At 42.4% G+C, this 13,093-nt stretch overlaps 1 protein-coding gene across 1 annotated transcript in view; it reads left to right on the forward strand.

Moving 5' to 3' along the window:
* Positions 1–11,780: 11,780 nt before the first annotated feature.
* Positions 11,781–13,093, forward strand: part of ZC3H12C (zinc finger CCCH-type containing 12C) — a 38,796-nt gene continuing 37,483 nt past the window's right edge. The window contains exon 1 of the mRNA XM_066313025.1: positions 11,781–11,843. The gene's annotated coding sequence lies outside the window, so the exon portion shown is untranslated. The remainder of the gene's footprint in view (positions 11,844–13,093) is intronic.

The following is a 13,093-nucleotide window of genomic DNA, read 5'->3' on the forward strand; positions in this document are numbered from 1 at the left end:
CTTGAGGATGGTGCTGTGCAAGACCAGGAGCTGGACTCAATGATCCTTTTGAATCCCTTCCAACTTAGAGTATTCTGTGATTCTGTGATTCTATGAATAAACTGATAATGGTTTGCCAATAACTTAATTTTAAAATTATATCAAGTAGCAGTAACAATAGTAAGAGAACGCTGCAGGAGAGATTTCTTAATGAATAGCAATATGAATTCAAAGCACTATGTTGCCAGTGGAAAATCTTAAATATTATTATATATTACCACAAATCAGAATTCTATCAAGCTGTTGATTCATCTTCAATTTCAGAATCACAAACCCAAAGAATTCTCAGATTTTTTTACCTAAGAGCCTTCAGTCCATAACTGGGACCCATCCAAGGTCTGCATCAAAACAACTGATCAAAAAAACTTATTCTAGTAGGCTCTGCCCTAAGCATCTGGAGGTGCAAGGACAGTTTATACTTGAAAAATTAATTTATCTCTGTCTTCATAAACACAAGTATGTCCTATCTTTCCTCTCAGATTACTTTGAAACCAGAATATCAAAGTACCAGGAGCTAAGTATGAAGTTTCTAGATTAAAAAACACTAGCAACAGCACATGAAAAAAAATTTCTGTCTTCAGTCTTAGTTTTATCCTTGAAACTTTGATGATTTCTCTAAACCAATGATAATCATGTGAAATTCAGAATCCCAGGTTACATATACCTTATGGTCATTATTAGCATCATAATGCTATTAAACTTAGGGTATGATCAAAGTAGAATGGATTTATCCCAAATGCTCTTTGCAGATATTCATGTATTCTCCTGCAGTCCTAACATCAGTCTGGTCATTTGTATTTCATTTTCCTTAGTATTTCATTTGACTTGAGACAACTCGCTCTACTTGAAGTTTGTTCTGTAATTCTCACAAAACTGTTCTGAGTTTCATATAGATTGATTGACAGATGAACAAGTAGAATATTCAGAAGCAATTATCCTTCATCATAGGATGTACTATAGTAATAAAGATTTTTTTTTTAAGGAACTATTATTCAAGCTGTTTATAAAAATAGAACTGAAAAGAGTAATATTTCTGAACACTGAACTACAATGGACCATATTTTTAGATCAACTTGCTTTTCAGATATATGCAAAAAATCCTCTCAGTATTCCTCCCTCACATGTTAATTTGAAAATTTACTCCACAACTTCAAGAATGAAGCTGATACCTTCTTAAACCTACAATAAAGACAATAAAAGAGCACTTCTGGCATCTTGCTTTTGCATGCATCTTTTTTAAAGCATTGTAGACATAAAACATCGAGAAAGAGCCAGCACTCTTTTGCTGATGTGGTGCCTGCTGATTTTGATACTCTCCTACCAGGCCTTGTGGCTCACTGGTATGCAGCACTCAGCTTCCCAGCAAGTACAGCCTGAAGTGAGCAATGCAGAGCTGCATGTACTGCTTGTGCTTCAGTGGTGATGTAATTGGAGAGGGCTTTTCCTCTGATCAAGTTCCCCACCAACCCTCCTAAAAGATAAGATGAGGTTTCTCACAGAGGGTGTTTAATGCCATGCATTCTCTCATCCACCATGTGCTTGGTTTCAAGTTCCTTATTTTGAGAACTGTGTGAACCAGCTGAAAGGATCGAAAGAGGAACAAAAAGGATGAGTTGAAAATAAACAGTGTTTAATGAAATAGCAACTGGTTTAGCCTTTAGAAGATGAGAAGCAACATGAAACATAAGGGTAAAAGGGCACAACAAAGAGGAAAGGAATAAATTGCACTCCATCCTTGTCCTATGGATGAGACAGAGTGGAACGGTTTTCAATACAGTTTTGACATTGGGAGTATTCTTTCCAACTCAGACAAGTCTAAAGGCCCATCTGTAGACAAACAAAGACCAATCCAAATCTCCACTTATTCTAGCAGAAACTTAGAAGCCTACAGTATCTGTAGATATATACCTGTAGGCACTTACAGTTAGACAATTAATCCCTTGATGATTATTTGAAAGGCATTTCACAGAGAAACTACAAAAACAGTACCGACCAGTCAGTACTAGAGAATTTTTCCTACAGAGTATATGGTGTCTCCATTAACACACACTATCTAGAAGTAGGACAAACACCTTCAGCACTAATCTACATGAAGATGATCCTACTGTGGAGTATAATGATGGGCCAAATAATGTCCCTTCTCATACTACTTCCTATGATTTCTATGATTCTGCTTCTATTCACAAAATCATAGAATGGTTTGGGTGGGAAGGGACCTTAAACACCATCTACTTCAAATCCCTCTGCTGTGGTAGGGACACTTTCCACCACACCAGGTTCCACCAAACCTGGCCTTGAACACTTGCAGGGATGGGGCATCCACAACTTCTCTGGGCAGCATGTGCCAGTGCCTCACCACAATCACAGTAAAGGCCATACAAAGGTGGCCAGTAATGGGGGAAAAAGGCTCCGAGAGACTCAAAGACCGGAGTGGAGTGAAGGTAAGTGTCTAAAATTAATATTGCCCCTCAACTAAAACACAGACAGTGGAAATTGTTCTGTTAGTTCAAAAACTGTTAAAGAAATGAAAGTGAAACAAAGCCTGACAACATGGATGCTCAGTCCCAACTATCACAGCATTCCTATCTCAATTATAATGAATTAATAAATACTGAGACAATTCAATACTTGCTTGCTTTCAGGTCTTTGTTCTAAACAAAAGGGCAGTAAATTATATAAATGGAGGGAATAAAGAAAGTAGAGATTCTTATCTCCAAGGAGATGAGGTATAAAGAACAGCAACCATTAGGAGAGAAGCTATTACAGCATTCTCATTAATGATATGCAAAACCACTAAGAAAATGGTAGCATATTGTTATCAGCTTTTGGGCAAATTGCATAGTTCCTGAAAAAAATGCATTTTCACTGCAGCCAAAAGCCATTTTGTTCATTTATGGTAACTGTTGTATTTATTTCTGAGCTGTTATGAAACAGAACTCTATAGGAAATAACACTAATCCCCCTTCCAGGAAGAAAAAAAAAGCACAAGCATTGGTGTTTGAGGTGGGGGGGACTTGCATCACTAAGATCAGATTTCACCAGAATGAAGGAAACGAAATGGTATCACTTCACCTTAAAGAAACACCAATTTCCCACACTACTGAGGTATAAAACTTCTAATAAAAATACTACCTGGTGAAACAGCAGAATGTGACTAAGAGTCATATTGGTTGCAGAAGAACAGAAAGCAGCTTATCCCTCTATAATTCTCTGGCAATTTTTTGCCACCTGTGAAGAAAATAAAACATTTGAGTATCTGAAAAGTATCTCCCAAGTGCTCTTTCATCTGAATTTTTAGCATTTAAAATATTTTCAGATAAGCTAAAGGAAATTTCAGTGAAAATTTCTTCCTAATCAAGAAGTCAAAACCCCAGCTAAAGATGGAAGCACAAATTATTTTACTTAACAAAAATTCTGTAAAATGTATGAATGCAAAACTGCTCAATGTTTTAAGGCTTTTGTGTCAAAATTTGAAATGTTGTTGCAACTACTTTTGCTTGAATTTTCATTGCTTCAAAATACAAATAACCAATACTAAATATACAGTATGGGGTCATTTTACACTCCCACATCCTTCTCTCCTTATTCACTAAACCACAGCATGACAGTAGAGTCACAGTAGATGAACATATGGGGTAAATAAAAACCTCCCTGAACTGTTTTTTTTTTTACTGCTGGGTTACTCCATCACCCTTTACCAGTGCTTTTCACAGCTCAGAGGGGATCACAGGTATGAAGTATGCCTCAGCACTGGCTTTCTTCCTCTGCCTGTACAGTCTCACAGTTTCTCAGAGCTGCTGCTTGAGGTGACTTGTAACCTTCCTGGTCTCCAGAAGTCAACATGTATGCATCTTGCTACTTGAAAGCCTGTTTAATATTCCTGCCAGTCACACTTTTCCAAGTATCAAATTCATACTTTCCTGTGTTCTGCAGTGAAGAAGATTATCATGCTAGTTTTCAATCATACCTCTGGATATGCTGACAATGGATACTTCTCTTTCTTGCTGATGCTCTGAAAATTTTGATAACAGTGAGCATGACTCCTGCCCTGACCCACTTCAGGGATGCCCTGTGATGTCTCCCAGCTGCAGAAAGTAGTTTTGCATCAGCTTAATTCATTCTCTGGCAGGCATAGCAAGGGAATTTCTTCACTCTTTTCCCCACCCCCAGCATTACTGACCCTTTTTGTGGCCTTAAAGTGCCTTGGCTTTATCATGATGCAGGAAAAGGTGATAATGGAGTCAGGCATCTGTCCCAGCTTGACTGTGTCCAAGGATGCAAGAAACAAACTTTTTTTTTTTTTGGTTTGTTTTTGGTTGGTTGGTGTTTTTTGTTTGTTTGTTTTTGTTTTGTCTGTTTGTTTTTTTCCTTTTTGCTTAGTCTACTTTAAAAAAATCATGTATCAAAGAAAAATTCCTGCCTCCTGCTTATTCCTTTGATCACTTCCCAGGCAGTGTCTCCTGCAGTGCTTTAAGGTTGCAGAAGCACAGACCCACACAAGTCAAAGGTTGTCAGAGACTTCTCAGTCAGAAGGCAAATCAACAACAAAGAAAGAATGCTCACACTGCAGCACGTCTTAGTCCAGCCCAGGATCTCTCTCTGAGAGTGGCCAGCTGGAGATGCCTTTTGCCAAACACAAGAATTAAATAAATGTGTAAAAGCTCCAGCAAGGATGAAAGTTGGGGCTGCTTTAGGGACATACTGAAATACAGATCTCTGCACTTTAGCTTCAACAGCTCTAAATTAATTTTTATTCCATGGGCATACCCACATGCTAAAAAGTGGACAGTTGCAGGGAACCTCTGAAAACTGCATCTGAGAATTGTATCTGATGCTCCAATACGAAGACAGACAAATCAAGTTGTGGCAGTCCTGTGCTCCCCCTGGCATGCCTTCTGAAGCTACAGAGTTCCTGGAGCTCCGGGCTTTGTGGTTTTCTGAACCTTAACCCTATGCATAACCATAACCCCAGGTGGAACAGTAAGAGCAGCCTGAGGCTGGTGCCATGTGGGAGGACAGAGAGAGATAATGCTAAAGGCAATCTTCCCCCGATATATTGCAGCTGTGTTAATTACCAAAGAGTGGGAACAGCCTTGCCCTCCCAGCTATGGGTGTGATAAAAGAGTGAGTTAGCTGGTAGAGCGGTTAGTTAGAGCCTGTTGGCCATGCTGTGAGGCGGAGAAGGGATAGGAAGTTGTGCGAGGGACAGACAGGGTGAGGTGGCTGTGCTAAGAACAGGAAGGAGCTAGTTGGAAGTGCAGAAGGGAGAAGGAGAGAAAGAGCAGGAGCTCTTTCTTTCATAGAAGGCTATAAAGGAGAAACTTTTAAAAAACAAGGCAATGATGCTTGAAGCCTACTTCAGTGTAAATTGTACTGCCTCCATCAGTGCTGCGCAGAAAAGTGTGGCGGGAACCATGTCATGGCAGTCCTTCGTTCCCCCTGGCTTGCCTTCTGGAGCTGCAGTGTGCTTTCACCTCTGGGCTTTGTGGATTCCCAAACCCTAACACTAGGCAGAGCAGTAAAAGCCTCATGAGGGTGCGGCTGGTGCCAAGCAGAAAGGTGTGGAGGGAACCATGTTGTGGCAGTCCTGTGTTCCCATTGGCATGACTTCTGGAGCTGCAGAGTTGCTGGAGCTCTGGGCTTTGTGGTTTTCTGAACACTAATCCTAGGCAGAACAGTAAAAGCCTCATGGGGGAGTCTTTTGCCATGCAGAAAGGTGTGGAGGGAGCTGTGTTGTGGCAGTCCTGTGTTGTGACAGATACCAAATTCATGGGTGTTGTTCCATCCATGATTTACAGATCCCTCTCACACACTTTCTTGGCTGTGTCCTTTTCAGGCTAAAGGATCTGTCTGTTTAGCCACACCTCATGGAAAAGATGTCTCATATCCCTTATTATCCATATTATTTTTTTCTTGTTCCACTGTATCTCTTCTGAGATGTGAAGGCAGGAACCACTTGTGGCATATAAAAAAATGGATTATCATAAATAGGGGCATAATTATACTGCATATTTCCTATTCTTTTCTTAACATGTATTTCAGCCACATTGACACTTTCATCACAATTCCAATATCCTTGGCTTTACTGAAGTCAATGGTTCTTCATTTTAGAATTTAGGTTTTTTGACCTTGAGAAATTCATTATTATAGAGAAATTTTGTCACTTTTTTCCCCACCTTTTCTTCCCCATCGTCTATGAATACATGGATCGCACAGGTACATGGGCAATATATGTTCCATGAAGAAAATACATTACTAATCTGTAACAAAAAATCATTTCAGAAAGAAAATTCTCATTCTTTGACAGGATAAAATGACTGTACACTTCTGCAAAGTTGTCCTTATGGTGGAAAAGAGTAGGTTTAAACTTCTAATGCTTTCCTAAGCTTTAAAAGCTTAGCAAATTAAGTATCTATCATTGGCAATTATTGCAACGGCTTTTTTATGCCCAAAACACACATGAATCTGCTCTGACAGAGATGCTGATTTAAGGCTACAAAAACAAGTTTGTAGAAAAAAGTAATACCTACTTAGAAAACATGGTTAAAAAAAAAAAAAAAAAAAAAAAAAAAAACCAACCAAAAAAACCTCAGAAAATCTGTCAGGAATATTGTTTGTTGAACAGATTTGCCAAGCAAACAAACACCAATTATTCATGTTATAAGATATTTTAAACTTAACTGTAGAAGTGAAGGGAGCTTTTTTAATATACAAGAGTTTTCAAGACCAAATCATGCCTAAAAAATAAGTAACATAGTACAGTTTACATTAAAAACTTTTATGGGTGCCTGTAAGTGCAGATCAGAGAATTTGGGATTATGTGCATTAGACTGGTCTGGAATACAGTAACATTTTATTAACTGAGTTATTTTTTCTAGTATATGACTAGAGAATCTCGGATTTATGTTAACATTTTGTATTGTTTATGTAGAACATGTCTGAATAGATGGACAACAATAGATGGACAACATGTCTGAATAGATGGACAAAAAAATAATTTTTACTGCATATTTGACTCACTTGTAATTATAATAGTTATGTCAGCAGTAAAATGCAATGTAACTCATCTATTTGTGTATGTTGTGGGCTACCAAAAAAACCAAAAGCTTTGGCCTTTAACTACACAGAAAGAAAAAAAGGACAAAGCATTCTTATGCCCTTCAGAGAAGAGAGAGATGACCAAGGATATGAATTTTGGAAAGAAAACAGAATGTACAATGGGACTGGATAAAGAAACAATGATTAGTGAAGTGCCTCAGATTATATGTAATCACAGAAAAATAGGTCTGTAACAGACCTTGATTAGTCACTTAGTCCATCTTCCAATTCCAATGCCAGATCAATAATACTTAATATTTGCCCAGTACGTACTTAAAGACATCCGGTAACAGACACCATTACACCCTGTGATATAAAGCTGTGCCTCACTAATGTTACCATTAGAAAAGCTTTTTCTCCTTGATGCAATTTAAGTCCATTACATCTTACCCTACCTACCAAGAATAGATGATTCTCCTTCTCTTTGCAATAGCCTTTTAAGTACATAAAGAGTCTTAGCATGTCTGTCTCCTGCCTTCTTTTCTCTACCCTGAACAACCCCAGCTTCCTCAGTCCTCCCAGTCCTCTGTCCAGCCTTGTTGCTAACTGCACAGACTCCTGTTGGCTCACAATGCTCTTGAGCTGTGGTGCAGAAAGTTAGCCCTTCCACTGATGTCCTACCAATATTGCATAGAGCCCACAGATTTCTCCCCACATCTATATCTTCCTGGAATGTTTACTGGTTTTGCCAGGAAAACACATTGCTTACTCATACTCAGCTTGTGATTTATCGTAGGCACCAGATTCTTTTCTGGAAGATTACTCTTTCACTCCTTGCTCATTTCCTGAATTTGTGCAATTTTTTATACTTGGCTAGGCTCATTGCTTTTCTCTCCCAGCCTGTGTCTTATGTTTTCTGGAATCCCTTCTTCCAGCATGCCTGCAATTCCTCACAGAAACGAACAGAACTGGATTTAGATTCCTACAGGATCCTACCTGGTAAGGCATTTTGACAGCAGCTATTGATACCTACTCGATAGACATGGTTATCTACCTAGTTCAGACCCAGCTTCAAAGCAGTGGCACAGAGACTACGTACCCCTAGCTTTTTATCAGAATGCCAAAGTGCAATACCAAACAATGAAACATTTTTGCATGACTCAGTTGCTGTGGTAACATAAATTAACAAAATGTACATTGTTGTAGCAGCTTTGTCATATAAGTACGTAGGCTTTTCCACGCAAATAATGGCAGAAGCAGCACAACATTCTCAGATGAAAAAATATCTGGACAAAATGTGATGGCTAAAAAAGGTAAAATAATGCCAGGTGAAGGCTAAACAAAAAGCTGACAAACCATCTGGATATTTCAAGGATGTCACTTTGGAGTCAGGGACCATAATTGTGGTTAAGTGGAAGGAAAGAATAAGGGTCTACCTGACAAAAGTACTCAAACAACCAATGTAGAAAGCCAACAAGAAATACATTTAATATTCAGGATCTTCAAGTAAAGCAGAAGCTATGTAAGAAGACAAAAGCAACAGGCACTGATACTGATGACATAATGCTGAAATCATTTATCTGCTCTGGAACATCTGATAGTCTCAAGCACCACAAGGTGGATCAAGAGTCTGGGGGGTTAGCTTTGAAGCAGATTGTTGTGGATATAGAAGCAGGTTTCCCAGGCTGAGAGGGTGAGGAGTAGGTTCAATCACAGGGGCCGGCCAGTGCATTGGACAACTGAAGGAACAAAAGAGCCATTCCCTGTCTGAGGCAGAAAATATTTAAGTAATGGAAAATAGCTGATGCACAACATAACTGAGAAGGTAAAGATATTCTGAAAAGATGAATGTGCATTTATTGTACTAAAAAGAGAGATAGCTGATGTAGAGCTGTAAATGAAAGTTTGACTTGACAGAGATTGAGAAGGAAGACAGAAGGGAAATCAGAGTTAACACATACAGGAGATCAGTTTTACAGAAAAAGTATTGTTTATAAACTTTTGCTATTCTATACTACCTTGCAGTTATGCCAGTACAGATCCTGGAAACAAAGGAGGTTGTGGATTCCAAAGATGGCAGCTGGTCCCATTTTCCCCTTTTCTTACTTTTAAGTACTGGCTAATCCTGCAAGTACATTCTCGTTTATTCACAACTTTTTTTTTTCATTAGCTGACCAGGAAAGTGTTGTGAAATATATGAAAGTCCCAAAGAAGCCAAGGAAATCTTGAGTTTCAGCAAAACCTGAAGAACAGTGATGTAGGAGTGATTTGGGACATACAATGGAGAAGGAAGAAAGAGATCCAGGAAGTTCTGAAGGCATATAAATCCCCAGATGCTGACTGTCCTACCCTACTCCAAGAAAGTCTTTTAACATTTGCAATCCCCCCTTCAAAAGTACTATTACCATATCGTGGGTGTGTGTCACGGGACAGAAAAATCCTGGTTTCTCACTCCCAAGTCAGAATTCTGTTCCTATTTTAATTGAGAAGCAAGTTGTTTCCTAAGGCAAGAAGGAGGAAATGAGGTTTTACCAACGAGCACTGCAGTGACATCAAGCACCTCACTTCATTTTGAGCAGCCCTGCCATTTGAGCAGACGTAACTCACGCCTATGAGCAGCATGTTTTAATCACTCACAATGTACTGTAGGTTTACAGAATCACAAGATCTTCTATACAGGAGATGAGGTCAAAAAGACCCTTTTTGAGGAGGAGCTGTAGTATACTAAGAAAAAGAAGTAAATGTGAAATTCTCATAATTTTACGTAGTTTCAAAATCAATTCCATGTTGCTCTGTTCTCTCTTATTCTGATAATTGAGAACCATTTTCTCCAGCACTGCAGTGCTTTTAACTGACTCATATTCTCCTCAATCACCGGCAAAGGCGTCCATAATAAGCTGCAAAGTAGCACTGCAAATGTCTCATTCTTTCATTTTGCTTTCACCAATTTCCCATATTAAATTAATATTCATAATCACATTTGGACACCACTCTGGCTCTGAAACAGCATCAGCATATGGGACTGAGGGAACAACTATTTTAATTTTTTTTAACTAGAGGCCTCAAATTCCCTCTGTACAGCTAAGTAAACTAACCAGGGGAGAGAGGTGGCCTTTTGGATCATGAACTGAACCCTCCAAACTTCTGCCTAGGATGGGGATAAGATCCACTAAAAAATTCAACAGACTTTGTAAAGAATGAGTCACATGAACAAAGGCTACATCAGCTCTAAGAGAGGGGGTTTGTGGAAACATATAGGAAAGCAACATAGCACTGTGCCTTCACAGTCTTTCGTCCAGGCAAATCTATCACATTTTATCGAAAAAATAATCCCTGAAAGGTGGTGCTTTGGGCTCATATTTTCGTGGAGAATTTGTGCAAATTGGATGCAAATTTTTTTAAAAATTTAGCCCGTTTTTCTGCTGGGTACCAGAAGAAATTCTAAGAAATTCCAATAGTAAAATAGGAGAAGATAACAGTTATATATCTCTCTCTATATATATATACACACACATTTGCAGGCTGTGAGTAGCAATGGCTGTATGTCTTATCGTGTATACGATATGCTCCATCAGCTACAAGCCGTAATCACACCACCAGACTTTCATTCATATCTTCTAAGAGGCTCCTGGCGCTCAGCCGCCTCGGCAGAAGCACAGAAGGCTGGGTGGGATGGTGAGAAGTAGATTACTTCAACTGCATAAAAGTAACTGCGGGGTGGGAGGAAATATCTCGTAATTAGAACACGGGACGGAAATTAAGGTCTCTACCAACTCTGTCACAAAGGGAGTTCGTGATCCTTGCGAAAAGCTTTCCGACCGCCCTCTCTCCACCTGCACAGCCGGGGCGGTGGGGCGCAGGGACACTCGCACAGTGAGCACCCGGAGGCGTTCTCCGATGGCGGCGGGACCTTTGCCGGCCGGGAGGACCAGCTGCCCAGGCCGCGCCGCCCCGGCCCTCCGCGCTGGCCCCGGTAACGTAGCGGCGTTTGGGAGCGGGCACCGCGGCACCCTTCGGGCATTCACAGCGGGAACCCGCGGCGCGGCGGCGTCCCTCGGCTTGCCCACGGCCGAGGCCGGGCCGGGCGGGTCCCCCGGCGGGTTTCGTGGCGCCGCGGCCAGGTGTCCCCGGCGGGAAGGGGCGAGGGGCGGCCCGGCGGGGCCCCGCCCGCAGCACCGCGGGGATGCGGGCGGCGCCGGCGCCGCGGCGGGCGAGGTGAAGGCGACCTTGCGGCCATTCCTCCCGCCCGCGGCGGTGGCCGGCTGCAGGTGGGCGGCTGCGAGGCCGCGGGGGCTCGGCGGCCGCGGGCGGGCCCCGCCGATGGCGGCCGTGGAGCGCCGGGCCGCGGCCACCGCGCTCCCGCCCCGGCGCCGCCCATCGCCGGGGCCGGGCCGGCGTCGCGGCCCCGTGTTGACACACGCGCCGGCCCGGCCCCCGGCGCCTCCCCGAGGTCGCCCGGTGGAGGTCGCCCGGGCGGCGGAGGCCGCGGCGCGGCGGCGCTTCCCGGTGAGGGAGCGGACGGCCCCGGCCCTCTGCCCCGAGGGGCCGGCGGGCTCGCCCCGCGCCACGGCAGGCCCCGTCCATCCGGAAAGTTTTCCCCGACCTGCTCGTCGCCGACCCCGGCGGGAGCCGCGGGCCGAGGCGGCGGGGCGGCCGTGCCCCCTCGGGCAGCGCCGGGCTGGCCCGCCGCCGTGCCGGAGCTGCCCGGGGGACACGCGTGCCCCAGCGCGCCGGGAGCCTGACAAGGAATTTAAAACTTGTTTCAGGTACTCTGCCTACCCTGCCGTTCCTCTGCTTCTAACTTTGGGGGTTGTTTTTGTGGATGTTTTGCTTTTAGTAATTCTGTGAGGAAAGCGTAGATTTATTCCCTCCGCTTTGTGTGAGAAGACAGGCTGCATAATTTAACAGGCTTGCTCTATTTAACCGAACCGTAGTAAGTGTTGGTTTCACCATTCTCAGATCTGGCTGTGGCTTCTGAGTCCTCATTTCTCCTAAAAATTAATTTTCAATCACTTGTGTGTTTGGGGTGTAATTCTGCAGGCATGTCTGAGTAGCGCCGGGCATGTAGGGTTGTATTTGTGGAGCGGTGACGCTATTTTATAATGCCCGGGGGAGGAAGCTCCGCCGGGCTGTGCTTGTGCAGCACCTTCTGCAGCCGGACCTGCTCCTGTCTCAATCTCGTGCCTGGCTCCGGTCTGGCAGGGCCAAACAGCCCTTAAGCGATGGTGTTGCCAAAAACTGGGTTAAGTAAATCCATCCCGCTAAGCGGCAGACCACGTTTCTTGAACAACAGATGTATTGAAATGTCATGTTTACTGTGTCTTGTAGTCTTGATTTGTGTTTGCAAAGCGGAGACATAACTCATAATTGCGGCTCTTAGGGTTATGCAATTAACAACATACTTAAGATAGCAGTAGCACAGTCTTTTGATCTGGAAGGAAAACGAACCATTCAAGTATGTCTGGGGTTTCAAACTGATAGGGTACTTCCTCTTCCACTGTCTCCTTACCATGTAGCATTTGCCTGTATGGCAAGCCAGTGAGCTGACAACAGGACTTCTTCAATGATTATGTTAGATGTATCTTAGTGAACTGAATTTCCTAACTGGCAATGCTCCAGAGTGATACTACACTTCAACAGAGTGTAATCTGTCATGAATGAATCTGAACTGAAGCGTGTTGGCATTTTAAAGAGCATTTGTTATGTCAGTGTAAAACACATTTACAACTATTTTAGTGAATTAGGGAGAAATTTTTCTGTTTTCTCTCTCCCTGCTTCCCTTTTTTTCTTTATTAATCACTTACTCTTGAAAATTGAAAAACTTACATTTTGGTTTTTTTCCTAATGGTTGTAGTTGAAGCAATTCGAAGTATTTCATCTCTCTACAGATCTTATCATGATTGTTACACCTTCATTACTACACCAGACTTCTGGGCAGCAGTCAACCAGTGGAACTGCAATTACCATTATAATTTGCAATCCTTTTTAAAAAGGCAGTTATTATTTATGAGTTATT

This window comes from Sylvia atricapilla, chromosome 2 (genome assembly GCF_009819655.1).
Source record: "Sylvia atricapilla isolate bSylAtr1 chromosome 2, bSylAtr1.pri, whole genome shotgun sequence".
In the NCBI taxonomy this organism is placed as follows: Eukaryota; Metazoa; Chordata; class Aves; order Passeriformes; family Sylviidae; genus Sylvia; species Sylvia atricapilla.